Here is a 20554-nt window from a genome sequence, read left to right as displayed (position 1 = left end):
CAAGAAGTATTTGTGGAGGGGCGCCTGGGTGGCTCAGTAGGTTGAGCATCTGACTCTTGATTTCAGCTCAGTCATGATCCCAGGGTCATGGGATCGAGCCCCATGTCAGGCTTAGAGCCTGCTTAAGATTCTCTCTCTCTCTCTCTCTCTCTCTCTCTCCCTCTGCCCCTCTTCCCTGCTCTCTCTAATAATTTTTTTTAAAAAGAAGTATTTGTGGAATGAATGGATGAATGACTAAGATAATACCACAATTAAATTCTGAGACTACCCATCTTCATAAACATACAAATAATAATTCTATCAGAGAACCTTTACTGAGGACTTATAATGTGCCAGGCACTTTTCACTGCATTTACTTTTCACAGCTGCCCAAGACAGTGAATGATTTAAAATATGTGAAACACCAAATATAGTGCTTAATGTATACTTAGTGCTTAATCAATTTTAGGTCTAATTACTAGTATTATCCCCCTTTACAGAGAAAGACAATGAGGCTCAGAGAAGTGGGAAGCAAGCTGTCTGAGGTCACACAGCTAGTGGGGGAGCCAGGAGAGGACCCACTGTAGTTGACATGAAAACTTCCTGAGCCCAAACATTTTGAGCCTCAGTCTCTCTTGCAACCTCTAGTACTGCACTAAATATGGTACAGAACATAGTCTCTGCCTAATATCTGTTGATTGAATTCACAATATTTGGGAACCTATTTTAGAATATTTCCTGCCTGGAGCCAGTGTGGCAGAGTTTAATATTAAGGGAGAACGTTTCTAAATTAATTACTTCTGTTCAGATCCCAGGAAAGGTTCAAGTTTATGCAAGTCTCGAGTTTCACTTCAAAGTCCTAATTCTATTTCCTTTCATTATGTTAACCTGGCTGCACCTGGCCAGACCTCACCTGTTGGGAACATGCGCCGGCCAAACATTTCATTTCCCCTTATCCAACCTCTTCCCAGCCACTGCAAAGGACGCCAGCAGATGATCAGGGTGCCTGGACCCAGGCCTTTGGCAGTGGGCATCAGCCCCTGGCAGCAAACCCTTCTCCCCGTGGGAACAGGGCTGAGCCCCAAACAAAACTGTGATGTTGGCAGGCATTGCTCTGAGGGGGCCCCACACCTGCCTCCTTTTACCTCCTCTGGGTGAATTCCTTCCTAACCTTGGAGTTAGAAAAGGCCTTTCTAATTTTCATACAAAACCCAAAAGCCATAAAAGGAAATGTTGATAAATTTCCTACATAAGAAATCCAAAGCTTCTATGTGGGGGTGTGGGGGAACCACACCTTAAGTAGAAAGATAATACCGTGCTTGGGAAAACTTCAGTCATACCACAGACAACAATCTCATCTCCCCACCACAGACAGACGCCAATAGAACCGAAAGGAAAAGGACTGAGAACCAAGAGGAAAAAAAAGACAAAACAAAAAACAAAACAAAACAAAACCAAGCAAGGCACATGACACACGGTTGATGGAAAAAAAATACAAATGTTCTTGAAATGTGAAGAGATGATTAATTTCAATTAGTGAGAAGGAAAACTACACTGAAGTACCATTTCTCAATCAGATTGGCAAAAATCCAAACTGCGACCACACAACTGTGCGTGAGGTTGTGGGAAAGAGGTGCCCTCCCACCTTGCGGGGGTAGCATGACAGGGTGCCTCCGCATGTGGAAGGTCATCTGGCCCAATGTACTGAAGTCCCACATGCTCTTTAGCCAGCGGTCCCGTGTCTGGGAACAGATCCTACAGCTATGGGTGGGCCACATGGGAGGTGACCATACGCATCGCAACTTGTCTGGAATGGTAAACGTTCAGAAACGGCTCAGTGCTCACCTGTTCGGCTAAACTATGCTACATCCTCACAGAATGCCACACAACTGTGAAAAAAAAAAAAAGACTGAAAACAAGAAAAGAATGAGGATGTTCTCTGTTCTTACTGATAGGGAGCATTCTGGGGTTTAGTATTAAGTGAAAAGAGCAAGTCACAACAAAATGCATTGAGGCTGCTGCCTTTTTGTCTTAGAAAGTGGCATAAAAGGGGGTGCCCGGGTGGCTCAGCTGGTGGAGCACGCGACTCCTGGTCTTGGGTTGTGGGTTCGAGCCCCATGTTGGGTGTAGCGATCACTTAAAGATAAAATCTTCAAAAAAAGAAGTGGCAAAAAAGAACATATACTTGAATTTTTATTTGCATAAGGAAATAAAATACTGGCAGAATGCACAAAAAGCACCAGAAATACTGGAAAAATACACAATAAACAAATAAATGCACGTACCACTAGGGAGTTGAGGTGGGACTGAGACTTCTCAATGAGTACCTTTAAGGCATTCTGATTTTTGAACCATACGAACACCTTATCTATTCCAAAATACTCTGAGTTTGAACAAATTAAAAACTCCTCTGTTCGGGAGGGAGCAACTGAAGGAAGAATCTATTCATACTTGGTTAAGTGATACTGGGATGCCAAAAACCGAAAGCAAATTACCAATACTGATAACCTGACGGCTTTACAGTGTTTTGCTTTCCTAATATCCATTTACCTAATAAACACATACTGTGCACCTACTAGGCACCAGGCCCTATCAAATTAAATGACACACAATCAGAAGACATTCTCTCTTCCCCTCAGGGAGTTATGGCCCACGGAGGGACTGAGCGGAGGTGTCGAGGGGCCCTGGCAGTGAGCTCCAAGCACAGAGGACAGACTAGTGCCTTCTCCACAAGAGGAGAGGACAGACAGACACTCAGAGGGACACAAGAAGGGCAGCCTGAGATGGAAGAGTGGGTGGGTGAGGAAGGGGAGGAGTCTGGGGGGTTGTCTTTAACCATGGCCTCATCAGCCAGCCAGCGGTCTCACGCTGTGGTTCCCAGCTAGGACTAAACTGCCCCACACGGGCAGTCCGACTGTTACAAGCCATCATGCGAAGACTCTGGGAACTTCCCACTCCAAGTCCTTACCCTTGCTCTGGGAGCTGTCTCACACCTTCCTGCTATCAGCAGGTGGCTTTCATCCACCACTCGGTGGACATGAGAAAAAGTTTAGCTACATTTCCTTTTCTCTGGAACCCACCGTAGGAGGTCACAAGATCCCAAACTGGAGACACCTGCCCAGTGAGTGGATTAGGGTGAGGGAGAGATGTGGCTTTCACACACACAGCCCTGAGATGCAATGAGATCTTAAAATGATAATGATGTGTCACATGAAGCTGGGACCCACTGAGACCCCAGTTCTATGCCATCATGCCACTGAACTCCGACTTTCCTCTTCCTTGTGCTGTAAAAATTCTCCGTCACCACCCAACAGTGGGGAACAGCCATGACAAGTGGGGGAGGTGTCGGGGAGGGTAACAGAAGAAGGGCTGAATTCAGAGAGAGGCAAACACGACAGAGCGGCCACTGGTAGCAATGGCCAAGAGAGGGTAGGGACACAATGTGGGCTGTCTCAGGAGAAACAGCAGCCCTTCCCATATTTCCAACCCCCCCCCCCAGCACACACAATCTGGTAACCCTTGGAGATATAGGGCAGACTCTGGACTCCCACCTAAGATATAGGATGGAGGCTGGAGTCACTGACTTAGATGTGCCCTGAAGGCTAGAGCACCTGGGCACATCTGGGTCACATTGAACTTATACTCTTTCCCAAGGAGGGCAACAGGAATCCCAAGGAATCTCACTGGGTTCCTACTGTGTGGACCCATCCTACGGCCCTCATCTCCCAACTCTCTCCATCCCACTAACACTGTCCTAGACTGCAGCCTCATTCCCTCAAACCTGGACTAGGTGGAAACCCCCAAAGTGTCCTCCACGCTCGAATGCACCTGCACAGACTCTCCACATTAATCTTCTGAAAATGCCGCTTTGATTTGTCACTCCTCCACCCAGCTCCTTCAGAGGCACATTAGCTATCAGACTCCAAACCCCTTGTCTGGAATTCAAGTTGCTCAGTGATACGGACCAAACTCACCTTCCCAGCCCATGATCCTTCAACTTCTGCTTAAGCCAATCTGGAAAACTCTCCAAGCTCAAAACCTTCCTTGTGGCTTTCTGTCCCCCAACCCTTTACCATCACCACTTAAAGGACCCACATGGAGGTTTCAGCACAGAGGCCGCCTCCTCTAAGATTCCTTCCCTAGTCACCTTCCAGCCTGTGACCTTTCCCAAACGGTAGCATGCATTCTAATTACCTGGGGGTTGTGTTTAGATGCAGAGCATGCTTCAGTGGGTCTGGAGGAGGCCTGAGACTCTGCATTTCTAACAAGCTTCCAATGAGGTTGTGCCGGAGCCCAGGAGCATGCCCGGTATGGCGAGGGACCCTGCATCATTCAAATGGCATGGATCACATACGACCTCGTATTATTCTTCAGGGCCTGAGCTCCCATTCTAGATTAAAAATTCCACGAGAGCACAGAGCCACAGAAGGATGCTCATGTGATAGGAAGAGAGACAGCTGTAAAATCAGACAGCACTAAGTTCAAGTCTTAACTCTGCCACTTATTCGCCATGACAAGTGAATAAGTCCCACAACCTCTGAATCTCAGTTTCCTCATCTGTAAAATGGGGATTAAAAAAATACCTCCCTCCCAGGAAATTAAAGAAAACTGTGGCTGTGATTATGCCTAGCACACTGCCTGATGCTAAATATACTTGGTATTGAATATGATAATATTCAATATGTTAGGAAATACTAAATAATATTTCATATATTTTATATTTTAATGCCCAGTTCTCTGCTCTTTCCTTCCTCATATAACTTTGAGTTTTCTATACAGTCCTGTATGTAGTAGGTGCTCAGGGAATCTTCTGAAGGAACTTCTATTCTACCTGTACAATTCTGCTCAATCCACACCGCTGGGCTCTCCTCCCTGGACGTGATGTGCCAACAAGTTCTGACTTGATAATGCTTTCCATTCAACGTCTTCCTTTTGGTTGGTGACTATGCCATCAGAAACATGAAAATCTACTGACATCTGCCTGAGAGAACATGCAATTTTTTCTGGTTGGAAATGAGCATTTATGAAACCTGAATTATGGTAAATAACCCACCCACTCCTGCTCAGACTCTCACTCATCAGACATTTAAGGCTTGACCTCACTGATCCAGGGTTTTCTTCCCAACTGCATTCCATCAAAATGTCTCATGTCCCATCTCCTCATGCTCATAGAACCTCTTGTTAGTCAATTAAATCCCTGTCTTCTGAGCTGATAAAAGGGGTGTAATAAGAAGAGCACTGCATAGAAATCAGAAGATGTGCACAGTAGTTCTGATTCTAACACTACCCAAGTGTGATTCTGAGCAAATAACTTCGCTTTTCTGAGGCTTAGCTTTCTTATTCTAGGCTAATAAATTGATTATTCTCCCACTCCATTTCATTTTAACCAGGACTCCCAGTACTAATGCCGAGCTCTCACTCAGGCCAGAGGAAAACAATCTTTTGTCAGCAGGTGGAATGTTAACTTCTCCTCACATGACCCTGGGAAGGCATTTTTACCTACTTGGACTGATTCACAGGCAAACTCTACGGCAGACCCTTTAGCTAGCCACTCAATAGCCAATCTTTCATTTTTTCCCCTGCTTGCTAATAAAAACCCTGGTTTATTCAGGGCAGTGATGTGACAGCCCAGAGGAAAATCCTAATTTGTCTAAGCCAGGGGATGGCAAACTTTTTCTATAAAGAGCTAGACAGTAAACATTTTAGGCTTTTGGAGGCCGTAGATGATGTTTGTCACATATTCTTCTTCACTTTTCCCCACTCTTCAAAATTAAAAACAAAAATAAAAACATCTTAGACCCTGGGCTGTATAAAAACAGGAGCCAAGCTGAGCTTGGCCTGGGGTGGTCCAACCATTAAGAGTAATTATATTTTTTCTATTCTTCTGACAAATATTCACTTGCCTATCTTCCCTTTCAGCTACAGACGGTAGAATTCTTAACATAAATGACATAAGGAAAGTCTACTGGGGGCTCTTGGGAAAGATACTGCTGTTTTCTAACAAGAGTGAGACATATGAGAGGAAAACTCACTGGTGTCTCCTCTTTCTCCATCTACTTGTCTTGAATGTGGACTGGATGCCTATTATCTAAAACAGCTCAGGGCATCTGGGTGGCTCATTTGGTGAAGTGTCCAACTTTGGCTCAGGCCGTGATCTCATGGTTTTTGAGTTCGAGCCCTGCATTGGGCTCTGTGCTAATAGCTCGAAGCCTGGAGCCTGCTTTGGATTCTGTGTCTCCCTCTCTCTCTGCCCCTCCCCTGCTCCGCTCTGTCTCTCTCTCTCTCTCAAAACTAAATAAACATTTAGAAAATTCTTTTTTAAACAGCTTGTGACCATGAGATATTAACAGGAGGACAAAAGCTAACAATTCAGGAGGATTTTATAGTAAGACACACAGAGTCTGGGTCCGGGATGATATTGAGCTGTTAAATAAACCCTGAAACCTCCTACCTCCCATCTTTTAGTTAAATAAGATAATAAATACCTACATTGTTTAAACCACGGTCAGATTTCTCACAATCCAGAGCATTCTTAAAATAGTAAATCGGAGAGGATTTTTTTTTTTTATAACTTCAACCACCTCCTAAGCCCTCCTCTATGTACCAGGCCCTGGGGATACAACAGTGAACCCCACAACTTCTCTCAGGATCCTCCAGTCTAGTAGAAGATGTGACAAGACACAGACAAGTACCGACATACCCATCAGCCACTGAGAGCACTCTTAGCTCTGGTCCTGGTATTCCTGTGGACAAGTTATGAAATCCGTGATGCCAAGACTTCAAAGCACTGCCTTCTGAGATGCAGAAGGGTGCTAGACGAAATGGCCAACGTTCAAAGGCAGACATACAGACCTGGGTTCAAATCCTAGCTCTACCACTCACCAGCTATGTAATGTGGAGCGAATTACTTAACTCCTTTGAGCCTTAGTTTTCAAATGTGCAAGATGAAGCTCATTATAAGCTACCTCCTAAGACTGTTGTGAGATGTGAATGAGGTAATGGAATTAGAGCACTTGTCATTGCTCAGTGGATGACAGGCATATATCCCTGAAACTATGAGCATATACATATAGAGACGTGTGCTTAACAATATATGCTTGGGAAGAAAGACTAGAAGGATATCAGGAGTGGTTGCCTCTGGGCAGTGAGATTAGAGGCGGTTATTTTTCTTCCTCATATATTTTTTCTTAGACTTTCCAAATATATACACACATGCCTCAAAGCCAGGGGATCTATCTTTTAATGTAATTTTTGTATTTTGAAAATAAAAACATGTGAACTGTAACTTTTTTGTTCTTTTATCCAGGTAGAGTCAGGTGGCCCCTATTCTAGACTGAGCCCTGGCATGGACTTGCTGTGCAATCTTAGAAAGTCACTTCACCAGTTTAAGTCTCAATTTCCCTATCTAAAGTAGACGATAACCAGACTTCCAATCTCTCCATGATGAGACAGCTCACTCATTGACTGAAACAACTGTAAAAGCTAGAACAACTGTTTGAAGACATTGGAGAGCAATCAATGCAGACAGGACTAGAGGAGCCATAGGCTTTGAGAGAAAGGAAACACAGGATGTGCCCTCCACATTCACACTGGGTTTCCCTGGGGATGCTTCTCAACTGCTGCACCAGGAAACAGAACCCAAGCAAGGAGTGTGGTCTGTTAGGCTCGAGTCAGAGCTGGGGATGACAAAGGCTCAGATCTAAGCAACGATGTTCCAGAGAGAAGACCCACAGAGGAGGAAACACACACGCTTGCATTCAAATTCCCCTCAAATTTTTAGCCCACTCACTCATACAGTGAGAAACCAAAAAACTGAGAAGACATCAGCTTAGAGACTGAAGAACTGATCACTGATTAGCGGGGGAGTCAGAGGATGAAATTCAAGCTAGGTCAGGTAGAAGGAACTTGGTAAACACCCAGAGATTTTAGCTATGACCCAGAAAGGCTCTGAGCTAGGAGTAGAGACCACATCCTAATAGCACAGACAAGACTAAAACATACCAGACTTAACCAAAGCTTGACAGGATTGAGGAGACCTGCTGGTGTTCCACCTGCCTGTTACAACAAAATTTAACACCCTTCGGGGTAAGTTAATGTAGTTCACCCAAAGCCTCTCCATCTTTGCATCCATGATGTCCAACATCAAATCAAAAACTATAAGGCATCCTGAAAAACAGGACCAAAAATTTGAAATCCATAGAAAAATCCCAATCATAGAAGTTAATACAGAGATGACTCAAAAATCAGAGTTACCAGACAGAAACTTTAAAATAACAATGGTTAATATGGCTAAGGAGAGAGGAAAAGATGGTCATGATAGAGGAAATGATGGATACAACAGATAAAAAAAGGAAAATATCAACTGAGATTTGGGGGGAAAAAAAAAGAAGAATCAAAAGGACATCTACCATAGAAAAAAAGAATACACTATCTTAAATTAAGGTCACTTGGATAGGCTTACCACCAGGTGGGACAGAACAGAAAATGAGATTTGAGAACTGAAAGGGAAGTCAACAGCAAATACCAAACTGAGGTACAAAGAGTGAAAAATGGACAAATCAGAGCAGAGCATAAGAAACGTATGAGGTACTGTCAAAAGGTTTAGTATTCATCTAACTGGAGTCCCAGAAGAAGGAAGGTAAGAGAGAATGGGGAAGAAAAAATATTTGAACAGACAGCAGCCAAGAATTTTACCAATTTTACCAACAACAATTCACAGGTTCAAGAAGTTCAGTGAACCCCAAGAAGAAAAAATATAAGAAAACCGTACCTGCACCTTGTAGTCAAAGTGCTGGAAACTAAAGAGCAAAAAAAAAAAAAAAAAGAAAAAAAGAAAAATCTTAAAGGCAGCCAGAGACAAAAAGACATATTGTATTTAAAGGGGTAAAAATAAGTCTGATGACTAATTTTTGGAACCCAGAAGACCATCAAATGACAACTTTAAAGTAGTGAAAGGGGGTTAAAAAAACAACAACAAAAAACCCACTTCCCAACCTAGAATTCTATATCCAGCAAAAATGTCCTTTAAAAATACAGGTGAGGGGCACCTGGGTGGCTGAGTTAGTTAATGGTTTTGGCTCAGGTCATGATCTCACGGTTGTAGGCCTGAGCCCAATATTAGGCTCCACACACAGTGTAGATTCTGCTTGGGATTCTCTTTCTCCCTCTCTCTCTGCCCCTCCCCTGCTCTCTCTTGCTTGCTCTCTCTCAAAATAAATAAATAAACTTAACAAAACACAGGTGAAGGGGTGCCTGGGTGGCTCAGTCAATTAAACGTCTGACTTTGGCTCAGGTCATGATCTCATGGTTCGTGGGTTTGAGCCCTGCATTGGGCTCTGAGCTGACAGCTCAGAACCTGAAGCCTGCTTCACATTCTGTGTCTGCCCCTCTCTTTGCCCCTCTCCCACTCACACTCTGTCTCTCTCTGTCTCTCAAAAATGAATGAACATTTTAAAAAAATGTTTAAAAACACAGGTGAAATAAAGATATTTTTCATGCTCTATACTACACTATACTGCACTACCCAAAATATGAAAGGAGTTTTTTTGGCTTGAAGTAAAAATGATCCCCAGTGGAAGCACAGACTTTCTGATAGGAATCAAGAGCCCTGGAAAGGGTCAATATGTGAATAAATAAAAATAAATATTGACTATTTAAAACAACAATAGCAATGTCTTATGGGGCTTAAAACGTAGAAGTAAAATACATTAAGGCAACAGTACAGAGGGCAGGAGAGAGGTAAATGGGGTTCAAGTGTGTGTGTGTTTGTGCACTGGGCTTGAAACTGGAGAAGGGGTGACGTGAGGCAGACGTGAGAGGAGGGGTGCATGTCGTAACCCCAAAGATAGCCACTAGTAAAGACTATGTCATTGGAAAGTCAGCAGAGGAAAACATCAAAGGAAACATTTTAAACTGCACCATCCCTCTCAAAAAAGGCACAAAAAAATAAAGACAGATGTGACAAATCAAAATTAAATACTACATTTGTTGATTTAATCCCAAAAGTGTAATTTAACTTAAGTGCGTTACATTAAATGATCTAAATATTCCAATTTAGATATAGATTATCATATGGGATTTTTTCAAACACATATTAAAAACCTTAATATTGAATTCATAAAGGTTGGAAATAGGAAGATTAAAAAAAGATATACCATTAAGAACTTGATCTGACTTCATCCATATCTTGAATACACATTCTTTATGAGTATACGTGGACATTTGCCAAAATAAACCATCTGTCAGGACAAAAAGCAAGTCTTGACAATTTCAAATATTGAAATTGGGCAGAATATGTTCTCTGACCACAGTGGAATTACAACAGAAACCAATAACAGAAAGATAACTAGGAAATAGCCAATGTTTGGAAAATTAAGCAATAGATTTCTAAATAAACCAAGAGTAAAAAGAAGAAATCACAATAAATATGAGAACATGAGTTTTTTTTTCAACGTTTATTTATTTTTGGGACAGAGAGAGACAGAGCATGAACGGGGGAGGGGCAGAGAGAGAGGGAGACAGAATCAGAAACAGGCTCCAGGCTCTGAGCCACCAGCCCAGAGCCCGACGTGGGGCTCGAACTCACGGACCACGAGATCGTGACCTGGCCGAAGTCGGACGCCCAACCGACTGCGCCACCCAGGCGCCCCGAGAACATGAGTTTAAATGAATGATAATGGAAGTATGACAAATTATGGGATGCATTTAAGCAGTGCTTAGAGGAAAATTTGTAACTTTAAGCGCCTATCTCAGAAAAGTTGAAATCAATGATCTAAGAGTCTGTCTCAAAAGCTAGAAAAAGACAAAACATTAAACTCAAAGAAAATAGAAGAAAGAAAAACAATATACAGGAGAGAAGCAGAAATAAAAGAAATAGAAAAAAGATGTCAGTTGAGAAAAACAAGGCTAAAAGTTGGATCTTTGAAAAGATCAATTTTATTAAAAATTGATAACATGAAAAATATCTTAATGACCCAGGGGTAGGCAAAGATTTCTTAATACAAAACAAAAAGCACTAACAACGAAAGAAAGACACTGATAAACTGGATGTTATTTGAACAAAGAACTTCTGTTCACCAAAAGATACCACTAAGAGAAAGAAAGGCAGACTACAAACTGAGAGATGTTTGCAATACTTTTGACAAACATCTCCTACTAAGAATATAAAAACAACTCTTACAAATCATTAAGGAAAAGACAAACAGCACAACTTAAAAAGAAACCAGCAGGCAAACGATGTGAACAGGCAGATCACAAAAGAGGATATCTGCAAGAATGTTTATCAGTCCTTCTAAAGCTCTCCCAAAAAATGGAAGAGGAGGGAACACTTCCAAACTCATTCTATGAGGCCTGCATTACCCTCATACCAAGGCCAGGCAAAGACACTACAAGAAAAGAAAACTTTGGATCCACAGCCCTCATGAATATTAATGCAAAAACCCTCAACAAAATACTAGCAAACAGAATTCGACAGTGTGTTAAAGCACTGTACACCATGACCAGCTGCAGTTTTTTCTTCCTAGAATGCAAGGATGGTTCAACATAGAAAAATCAATCAGTGGAGTACACTGTACTAACAGGATAGCCACACGATCATCTCAATGGATGCAAAACAAGCATTTGGCAGAATTTAACACCCTATCGTGATAAAAACACTCAACAATAATAGGAATAGAAGAAAGCTATTTCAACACACTAAAAGCCTATATGAACAATTAATTCATGGTAAACATCATACTCAATGGTGAAAGCCTGAAAACTTTTCCTCTAAGATCAGGAACAAACAAAGATGCTCACTTTTGCCACTTTTATTTAACACAGTCCTGGAAGGCCTAGTCAGAGCAATTAGGCAAGAAGATCACACACACACACACACACACACACACACACACACACACACAACTTAATACAAAGCTACAGTTTCAAAACAGTGTGGTGTTGGCATAAAGATAGGCATACAGACCAATAGAATAGAATAGAATAGAATAGAATAGAATAGAATAGAATAGAGAGACTAGGAATAGACCCTCACATACATGGTTAAATGATTTTTAGCAAAGATGTCAAGACCACTTAATGAAGAAGAGTTTTCAACAAATGGTGCTGGGAAAACTAGATATCCAGATGCAAAAAAAAAAAAAAAGAATTTGGACTCTTACCTTATGCCATATAAAAAATTAACTCAAAGAAGATCAAAGACCTAAACATAAGAGATAAAACTATACAACTCTCATACAGGAAAATCTTCCTGGTGTTAGATTTGGCAATGATTTCTTGGGTCTGACACCAACAGTACAGACAACAAAAGAAAATTGGATAAGCTAGGCTACATCAAAACTAAAAACTTTTGTGCATCAATGTTACACAGGTAACAGAGTAAAAGGCAACCCATGGAATGGAAGAAAATGTTTGTAAATCACATATCTGATAAGGGGTTAATATGCAAAATATATAAAGAACTCCAACAATTCAGTAACAAGAAAAAAACAATTCAAATAAAAAATGGATAAAAGACTGAACAGACATTTCTCCAAAGACAATATACAAATGATTAATAAGTAAATGAAAAGATGCTCAACATCACTAATCATTAGGGAAATAAAATACAAATCAAAATCATGAGATGCCATTTTGCATGCATTAGGATGATTATTTAAAAAAAACACAGAAAATCACAAGTATTGGCAAGAATGTGGAAACCCTGGAATGTTTATGCATTTCTAACAGTAATACAAAATGGTGCAGCTGCTGGGGAAAGCAGTATGATGATAACTCAAGATATTAAAAATAGAATTACCATATGTCCAGCAATTCCACTCCTGGGTATATACTCAAAAGACAGAAAGCAGGAACTTGAACAGACATTTGTACATCCATGTTCATAGCAGTATCATTTGCAATAGCCAAAAAGTGGAAACAACCCAAATGTCTATCAATGGATGAATGGATAAACCAAACGGGGAATATACATAAAATGGAATGTTATCCAGCCTTTAAAAGGAAGGAAATTCCTGATACATGCTGCAGTATGGACGAAGCCTGAAATAAGTGAAATAAGCCAGTTACATAAAAACAAATACTATGTGATTCTATTTTTTAATTTTTTTAAATGTTTATTTCTTTTTGAGAGATAGAGAGACTGCAGGAAAGGTAGGGGCAGAAAGAGAGGGAGACAGAATCTGAAGCAGGTTCCAGGCTCTGAGCTGTGAGCACAGAGCCCAACGTGGGACTCAAACTCAGCAACAGTGAGATCATGAGCCAAAGTTGGACGCTTACCTGACTGAGCCACCCAGGCGTCCCTCTATTTTATATAGTCAAATTCATAGAGTCAGAAAGTAGAATAGTAATTGCCAGGGACTAGAGGGAGAAGGAATGGGGAGTTATTGTTAAAGCTTCAGTTTGGGAAGATGAAAAAGGTTTTGGAGATGGATGGTAGCAATGGCTGCACAAGGTGAATGTACTTAATGCCACCAAGTGTATGTTTAAAATGGTTAAAAGGGTCAATTTTACGTTACACATATATTAGCACAGTAAAACAAAGAATGTTCAAAGATGTTAAGAATAAAAAAAGAGAGAGACAATTTAAATACCATCAACATTTAAATGGATGTGTAAACCGTGGTATATGCATACAATGGAATACTACATGACAATGAAAAAGTACTACATACACCAGCATGGCTACATGACACAGACATTGAGCGAAAAGAGCCACAGACAAAAGAATGCAGACTCTGTAAGTCCATTTACATAATGTTTCAGAAACAGGCAAAAGCAAACCATAGTGATAAAATTCAGGACAGTACTTATTCATAGGGATGAAACATGAAGGAACTTCCCAGGGTGCTATAAATGTTCTATCTCTTTTCTGGCTGATGGTTACATAGGTAGAGACAAAATGGGGGCAAAAGGATATTCATCAGACCATTCACATAAGATTTATGTATTTTATGTTCAATTTATCTCAGCTTTATAAAATGAAGCAAAATCGTGATGACAGAATGCTAATATCGGAAGGGACTCCAGAAGAAGGCTGTTCAGAGTATCTAGCAAACACCATTGGGGCTTATGGAGCAGGTGCTCCCTGGCCATGCTTTGAGAAACCTGCACTAAGGAGATGCACGTTACCAGCCAAGGGAGAAGGACACCTGTCCCTGCTGGAAATTACATTTACAATGAGCTGTCCCCTTTTTTAGTGTTTAGGGAGCAAATACAAGTCCCACTTAGTCTTCTCTCTTAATATGAGGCACCCAGAAGACCCAATCTAACATAACCCAAGGAAAGGTGTAAACACAGCAGTTTATATCTGCCCATTAACTCCAATTCTCTAGTCCAAGACCCCGGAAAAATCTGTACTTTCAAAGAGCAAGGGCATTCATGACTCTGAAACAACGGTGCCATGACACCCTACTTTAATCCCACATCTACAGTGACACCAAGAATGGCCTTTCCCATTTCCCATCCAGGGTCCCCATTTGCCCAAATGGGGCATCACTGTAATCGGGTCTCTCTGAGGACTTAGACAATATGAACATGTAAACAGCAAGTGTCTGCTGTGTCCCCATTTCTGTGGCTACCTGACTACATTACACTCCCCACCACAGAATATACCAGGGAGGGCCTAACGTATTCCATAAATGGCTTCAGAGTCTCTTGTTCCAGATGACATGCCCCAGCCTAGCATTTAAGAAGCACTATCCCTCCCACGAGGATACTGGCCATGTCTAGGACATTGTGGAAGAATGAGTTTCAAGCACTTACTTTCATCATTAGAAACATTCCCCAGAGATGTGTGGCTGGAATAACGTTTGTTTTCACTTTCATTGAGACATCTTTCAATCCAGCTCTCTAAAAAAAAAAAACAAAAAACAAAAAAAGAAACAAAAACAGAAAGAAAGAGAGAAAGAGGAAAAGAAAATCACAGAATTGCAGAAATGCTGTTGGTGTTTGTGAAGAGACAAGAACATCATAAACACATTAGATTCAATTGCCCATCAGCTTTCATCTGAGACTGGCCCCGACTGGAATTTGACTTTCCATGAAGCCCCACAGCAGCCACCATTGCTGATGAGCCTTTGCGGAGTAGTTGGAGACAAAATGGTGATTGAAGCCCACTTGAGTATTTCCTGGTCAGATTCTACTACTTCTGGAGTATTCACAGCCCAACAGTACCAATTGAGAATTATCTGTCTTTGCAAAGAAGATACGTTCCTGAGAAGTTGTTTGTAAAACAAAGTTTGGTCAACTAAATGACTGGTGGTGGTTTGCAGATGGTAAGTTAGCAGCAGAACCCTTTATTTAAACAAAAACAAAAAGGAAAGCAGATAAAACCCTGAGGGCTCTGGCTGAAGTGGAGAAAGAGGGCAGGGAACCTTATAGCTCACTACCCTTTGGCCGGGGACCCCCGAAGGGGCACTTCCAAGCACAGGCCGAAAAGCCACTGCGGGAGGACATATTAAAAACTCTACAATAGATACGCAGGACTTTTAAAATTCAAAAGACTATGTTCTTTCAATCCAATTCCAAAGTCTACAAAAGTACTTTCCACACTGTGGCGTAATGCCTATTCCATTGTCTGGACCAGCTACATGCATGCATGCATGCATGCATGGATGCATGGATGCATTCATTCATTCAACATCAGCTAAGTACAGTCAGTTCTGCTAGAATGCTTGTTTTGAAAATAAGAATGTGTTCCAGTGCAAGTAATACATTGGGGAATGATTTGAGCAGAGAGCAAACTTCGTGCTTGCTTATGCTCAATTTCTTGCCTAGGAAGCATCAGGGGAATGCAGAAAAGCACACATAGCTGCACTGAAGCCCACAGGAATATGCAGAATCCACACGTGCTCACACCTCGGCCATCTACCAGTTACTTTAGTTCACCACATGTGTTATGAGCCACACCTGCCTGGGTAACCCATGTTTTATCACTTCACAGTAACTCACAAGCTGCAGCCTTTCTGACATCTGCTTCCAAAAGCAGGGCTTTGGGGGCTTTCAAGGCTTTCAGGGCTTTTCCAAGGTGAAGTGTCATATTCATTGTATTTGTGTACCTCTTAACCATTAACATGTGCAAAACTGTGCTATCGTCTTCATTACGTTCCAATTTTTTAAATGTGTCACTGACAAAGGTTTTGAGTGTTATGCCCCTAGTTTATTTTTCTAATCAACGCTGTGGTTTTTATTGTGCAGTTTTGCAGGGCACCAAGCTCAGTTAGGAGTTTTAGGAATGCATATGTGGTGTTAGAGCAGAGCTGAGTAGACCTATGGCCATGTGCTTCTGAACAGTGCAGTCTCCCATTGCCAGCTTTTTAATATAGGAGCTGGCATTTACTGAACACCTGTTCTAATATGCCAGGCCCTTTACATATGTTATCCTGTTGAAGTCGGGCAACAACTTCCAGAAGAAAAGATTTTCACTCCCATTTTTTTCCTAGAAAGCAACTGAAGTTTAGATTAAGTAATGTGACTCCACGTAGCTCAAAAGGCCAAGGCCAAGATCATTAGTTAACATCTTGGGAAACATACTCTCAAAAGAAGCCATGCTGATGCTGACGAGTGAGCTATGGGGTGGGGGGGGGGGGAACGCAGGGAGACATGTTGGGTTTTTTGTTTTATATCCCAACAAACTGCTCTTTTAAAAGCTGCTCCCTAAATGGCAAATAAGTAAGGGGAAATATCCAAGGGGAGGAACAGGAGGCAGCTTGTTCAGAGGAAATGGAAATCTGGTATTTCTGAGGAAACACTGAGCAACAGAGAAATTCAAAACATGAAAACACCGCCCCTTCCAGACATCAGCCGCGCAACGTAGAAACAAATGGCTTGTGATGTTTTCAAAGTTGGGACGGCGCAAGGTGGGGTGTTTGTCATCACGTCGCCTCCAAAGATGCATCTGGATACAAATCTCCAGAATTCTTTTCAGGAGTCTCCAGAATATCTCCACTCGGATCTTCTAATCCCTTGGAGTTCTGGCACAATTTCCTTGGCAACAGCCGTGGCTGCTTTTGGATGGCAGCTACTGAAATCTGCAGCCCCTTCCTCCGCCAAACCACACCACCAAAAGCAATTACTATTGTTCTGGACCAGCCCTGGTCTTCCTAGTGAGATATTCACATCTAGTTACTCTCATATGCGTGTGGGCATGCACACGCTCGCACATGCACACACGCACACACAAATACACACACTCTTTTCAGCAGACACAGGGAACTAAGAGAAACACTCTCCCTCTCACCCATTTGCCTGCGCCAGATGAGGCCTGTTAAATTTGGAGTCCTCGGAAGGGCCTATTCCTGCAGGTGAGAACCCCCAGTGGTTGGTGTGACAGTCTCTGAAGAATTCATGGTAACATTCTGGAGGGGAGCTGGCTCTGAACACCAAGGGCCAAGACAGTGCAACACCAGCCCACAAGAGCCCAAGTCGAGGAAGAACTTTCCAGATGATGTGCTTCTCCCCCATGTTGCCCAACACTGGAGAGAGATGAGAGCAGGGTTATGAGAAGAGAGAGAGGGCCGGAAGCACCAGGAAAGAAACAGAATGTCACCAAATAACCCTTTCCTCCATCCCCTGCTCCTTCTCAGGTCTGACATCGTCACTTGTGCCTGTGGCCACTCTGCTACCCTGTCCTTCTCCCCGGGGCAACACAAAGTAAGTGTGGTCTGTCCTGCACATGGCAGATATGAGCAGATAGCCACCATGGCTCCATTTTTCTGGTCAAAGTACCTCACTTGTTTTGGCTCTTGCTCAGAAGGAATTGTTCCCACATCTCTGCCATCCAGTTCACCTGCATCTGGCTATCTTCTAGTTAATCAATATCTATTTGAACATGTGCCATCCAGGATGAACTCTGAGGGTCCAGACCATGGTCTGAGCAGTGCCAAAGATAATATGGCAGAACCATCACCTCTGCTGCTCTGGACATGTGGAGTTTTCAGAGCATTCAAAGGTCTTACATTCCAGACTGCACATATGAAAGTGAGACATCTAAACGGGCCACAGGCCTTGGATCCACAGGTGCTCTTTGACCTTTGTCCTCTTCCCAAATGGGGCTCTCAGCAGCAGCATCTCTAACTCATGTCCCCTAAGTCAGGCTGCTCCATATGATTGGAAGGCTTCTTTTTAGGTAAAAAGAGGTAGTACGAAGTAAAATGTATATACTTTAAAACTACTAACAGTGTATTTTGGTCTTGCAAAGATCAAGAGTTACTCAACCAGAATGACAGGTGTATTGAATTTTTAATAAGGTGCATTGTTCATCTAACTAATTTATTTGTAGATTATGTGATTTAAAAATAATAATAAAGGCTGCCATACCTTGGGTCTTTATGGGCTAAGCATTATGCATGTATACCATCATACTTAATCCTCATAACAACCTTGAAGTAGGTGGTATTAAGAAAATTAAGGTTCAGTGACATTAGGTGACTTGTCCAACGTCACCCAGCTGGTAAGAGGCAGGTGGGCATTCAGACTTAGTCCATAACCAGTAAGCTCTCTCCCAGTGTGGGCTGAGCTCCCCGCTCCTACATTCCACGCGGGCTCTAGCACCCGGTGCCAATACTGTATCACTGATCACAGTCTGCCTTGCGTTCGAACTTCTGCTAACATCCTACGTACATATTACAATTTTTGCTAAATTCATTCACATATCTCTTTGCCAGCCTTTGTTATACATAACAGGCCCTTCTGTTTAGGTCCTAAATATCTTAAGAATGAAGTCCATGTTACTCTATTTCTTTTGACTCTCACTTCACCTGTATGAAGTTTTTCCTATAGGATGGTCTCAATAAATGTTACATTATTGACACACATGACATCAAAGAATGCACAGCTTATAAGCAGACACATCCACTATCTATAGAATTTCCTAATTTTTTTTTTCTACCACATAAAGCATGAAATAGTACAACACATCAAAGGTGATCTTCCAAATACAGAAAGCAATTTTCAACCAATGTCTGTGTTGTACCTTCTAGATAGAAAAAGCTACAATAAAAAGCTGTGAGTGAAACAGACATGAAGACTGGCTTCTGCCCTGCAGCTGCCATCTAGAAAGAGAGGCAGATGCTACTCCCCAAACTCATGAGTGCAAGGACCCTGGCCTTTCTGCCCACCTTGTACCCAGAGGCTGGCACTGTGACTGTCCCTGTAGATATTGCCCAATAATATGTGTCATTGAATGCCTTGCTTTTTTTTTTTTGAAAAATAACATTAAGTTCCTACTGTATTCCAGGTCTTCTGCAAGGCATTTTCACATACGTGGTCTAAATTAAAGGGATCTCAGAACAATAGGATGTGGTATGTATTAATATCTCTGTTTATAGACATGAAAACTGAGGCTTGAAGCAGAGGTGCTAACCCAAGGCAGACTGTGATCACACTGCTGTATGGGCACTGGGTCCTGGGACACAGGAGGAGAGCTCCGTTCACACTTGGCTAATCTCCCTGCTCCCAACTGCCTCTTTCTTGATCCACAAAAATCATCTGATCTTTTAGTAAGAACCAAACTTGCTCTAAGTTCCCAACAGGATGTACTGACGGCTGTGAGTGTCGGCTCCTGGGCTGAGAAGCATCACTACATCTGACTCATCTGGGATCACGGGCAGGAAGGAGGATGCCAATCAGGACTTGTGGATTTTCACTTTCCAAGGAGTTTACCCCGCACTCCTTAAAGGCAGATCTTCATGACTCCCCACTTTAGACTGGATTTCATAGAAGGTTTGGTTCCGTTTGCAGCAGCAAAGAACAACTACGAAGTATCTGCATCAGGGACCCAGCACGCCCCAGGCTCAGAGCAATATTGGTCTGGCAGGAGAATCTGGGCAAGATGGTAGTCCAAAGCCAGGTAATCCTTGAAGTTTACAGAGTGCACTGACATGGGAAAACGATCTGAACTTCACAGTCCACCTCATGAGACAGAAATTCACCCCCCTTTACACATCAGGAAACTGGAGTCCAGACCAGGACAGTGGTTTGGCTGAGGTCACACACAGTCAGAGGGATCAAAGTCAGAATTCAAACCCAGATCTTCAATCTCAAGGCCCATGCTTATTCTACTTGCTAATTCATACTGGGCACAGACAAGTCACTCTAGCTTAGGCTACCCATCCACCCATTCATTCATTTTGCAAATAATTATCAAGTGCCTTCATGTAAAGTTGTAACAGAAGATGATAAACACATTTTAACAGGGAGCCAATATATCACAGCAAGATATCTCTGGTGGACCAAGGTCTCTGGACCTGAGAATACCTTGTTTATGTATTCTTGTTTTATTCTTTATTTTCCCTACCTTAAAAATATAAGTTCTAACAACCATGTCTGTCTTTTCCATGCTTAGTCCCCCAGAGCCTGGCACAGTGTCAGGCTCACAGCTGGTGGTGATGGGTTGTGACGAAGTAAAGTAGGATGAGAGAACAGGATGAAGGAAAGCACCCTCATCCCAGGAAGGCCTCTGAGAAGCAGCAGCATTTGAGCACAGACTGAGTACAGTGAGGGAGGCTCACAGGGAGGGGACCACAGAGGCCAAGGCCCTGAGGGGAGATCATGGGTGACCCACGATCATGGGACAAGG

General features: G+C 42.3%; 1 protein-coding gene across 5 annotated transcripts in view; it reads right to left on the bottom strand.

The window, feature by feature from the left end:
• RFX4 (regulatory factor X4) overlaps positions 1 to 20554 on the bottom strand; it is a 161180-nt gene that overhangs the window by 122994 nt on the left and 17632 nt on the right. For 2 of the 5 annotated variants that reach the window (XM_047868352.1, XM_047868354.1), the window contains exons 1-2: positions 14740 to 14806; positions 4811 to 4960 (exon numbers count right to left, since the gene is read on the bottom strand). The exons of 2 other annotated variants lie outside the window; for them this stretch is intronic. The gene's annotated coding sequence lies outside the window, so the exon portion shown is untranslated. Of the gene's footprint in view, positions 1 to 4173; positions 4192 to 4810; positions 4961 to 14739; positions 14807 to 20554 lie in introns of those variants that run through there. One more of the 5 variants, XM_047868353.1, reaches the window with a different exon arrangement.

The sequence above is a fragment of the Prionailurus viverrinus genome, chromosome B4 (genome assembly GCF_022837055.1).
Source record: "Prionailurus viverrinus isolate Anna chromosome B4, UM_Priviv_1.0, whole genome shotgun sequence".
NCBI lineage: Eukaryota > Metazoa > Chordata > Mammalia > Carnivora > Felidae > Prionailurus > Prionailurus viverrinus.
The sequence above is the reverse complement of the archived record's forward strand: the minus strand, read 5'-3'. Positions and strand labels throughout refer to the sequence as shown.